This window comes from Hibiscus syriacus, unplaced genomic scaffold (assembly GCF_006381635.1).
Source record: "Hibiscus syriacus cultivar Baekdansim isolate YM2019G1 unplaced genomic scaffold, ASM638163v2 tig00005377_pilon, whole genome shotgun sequence".
NCBI classification, from domain to species: Eukaryota; Viridiplantae; Streptophyta; class Magnoliopsida; order Malvales; family Malvaceae; genus Hibiscus; species Hibiscus syriacus.
The window spans coordinates 2,506,984-2,509,056 of record NW_024062054.1 but is presented as its reverse complement, the minus strand read 5'-3'; the positions used below and the strand labels follow the sequence as shown (position 1 = coordinate 2,509,056).

The 2,073-nt window shown below is 35.8% G+C and overlaps 1 pseudogene; it reads right to left on the bottom strand.

Annotated features, from left to right (window-relative positions):
- Positions 1-386: 386 nt before the first annotated feature.
- On the bottom strand, positions 387-1,202 carry LOC120199179 (annotated as a pseudogene).
- Between the last annotated feature and the right edge of the window lie 871 nt (positions 1,203-2,073).

Below are 2,073 nucleotides of genomic sequence, written 5' to 3'. Positions count from 1 at the left end.
AAAAAATAAAAATTTAAAGGCATTTTAATCCAAAATGCCGGTAATGTTACAATACCTAAGGAAAAAGAGGTAATGAAATTCCCGATAATATACCCAAAAAAATTTACTATTGATAATAAAATATTACCATGAATGAGATTCCGGACCAACCAAACAATCCTTGAACCAAACACATCCTTAGTATTTTTTTTTTCTCACATGGGGTACACTTTAAGTGAAACTTGATCCTAAGTCATTTTCATTCTAGTAAAAAAGCATTCATGATTCATCCATGAAAGAAAGAAATATTACAAACTACAGTGAAAAGAAAAAGAATAATGCAGGAAAAATAAAACATTGGAAGTATAGAGTATCAGATCCACGTGAATTTCCGCAAGTATTCGATTTTATGCATCTGATACCACACTAAACTCATCATCTTCCAGTGGAGGTGGCAAGTTTAGATCTATCAAACTATTTGCCAAATTAGCCTGAATTTGCAGCATTGTTTGATGAAGAAGCTGAAGCGACCGAATGAGATCTCTTGTGACCGCCAAGAGCTTGTCCCGACCCGAACACTCTGCAACAAAATGGGCACTCGAATATCTTGCTGTCACGCCGATAACAGTGGCGGTAACTTTGCCGGGTTTTTTAGTTTCAGAACCAACTCTTTTATGTGATTTCCGCTCCACATTGTTCCTTTTCCAAGCATCTCTTGACAGCAACATAAGGCACATAGCAACATCTTCTTCGAGTGAAGTGTCTGAAACTGAACTCACCGACACCGGCTAGGCCGGTGGTTAGTCGATCAACTGGGTAGACTCGTCAACAGCTTAAGTTTCTTGATTTCGTCGGTTGTTGCATTATCAGCAGTACCCATCTTTGGTTTTCTCTTGGATCGTCTCCGAGTTGGGTTTCTCGACTCGGTCTCTCTCTCTCTCTCTCTCTCTGTCTTGGACGACGGACCCAGTCCCAGAATCAGGCGCAAATGAGAATTCAGGATCTGCAAACCTGAAACTCTTCTTGGGATTCTCTCTTAACCCATAAGCCAAAAACTCGATTCCATTGCCTTTCTCTTGCTCTTCGCCTGATGAAGACGACGAAGAAGAAGCTGAGTCAGAACGGTTACTGGATTGGTTTGTTAAGTGACTTCTCATGTGAGTTCCTAAAGCTCTGCCATTGGAGAACCTTCGACCAAAGATTTTGCATTTGTGCTTCTCCATTGTCACCAAACACAAGCAAAGACCAAAGCTTTCTTTTTTCTCTCTCTCTCTAAATCCCTATATTTCTTTGTATCATGAGAAAGTGATGCAAAGAAAGATTTGGAACTTAAAGAGGAGTATGTGTCGAGCATTCCTCCACCAAAAATACTTACAACTCAACCCAACCCAATCCAACCCAACCCAAAATTATGATTTTTTATTTATTAATTATCTATTAAAATAATGCAAAAGAATTTGTAATATTATAATAAAATAATATTATCATTGTATTTCTTTAGGATGGGAAAATAATATCAAAATAAAAAATTTATACTATCATGAATGACATTGAAAAAGGATGAGTATTGTTGCGCTCTCTTTCGGGTGGTCTTGAAATTGAACTTCGACTTGAATGAAATTGTTAGAGTCGCCACCGATCATTTTAAAAATATTTAGGTAGGTCGGACACTATCTTATCTGATCTGTGTTTTACCAGAAATGTGTCGGGTTCGGGAGTCGGTTAAGGTCAATGAAGAATTAGTACCCTTGAACCGCCCTTTCGATACCAATTAATTTGTCAATTGTTTTAATGGTGAAATTTCAAATTTAAATTTAAATTTAAAACTCGATTCAAAATTATTTACCTTTTGATCAATTAAAATTATTCTCTAAAAAAATGTTAGATATGAAATATTAAATAAATCAATGGGAAAATAAAATAAAATATAAGAACAAAAAAAATTAAAATTTAAAATTAAAATAACGAAAAGCAAAAACCTTTCTCTGCATTGCTATCCAATTCATTTTGCACGTGTGTCTCAAATATTCTTTCTTTACACGCCACTCTGTTATTCCATAGCTGATCTCAACTCTTCCCTTGCACTTCTTTTAT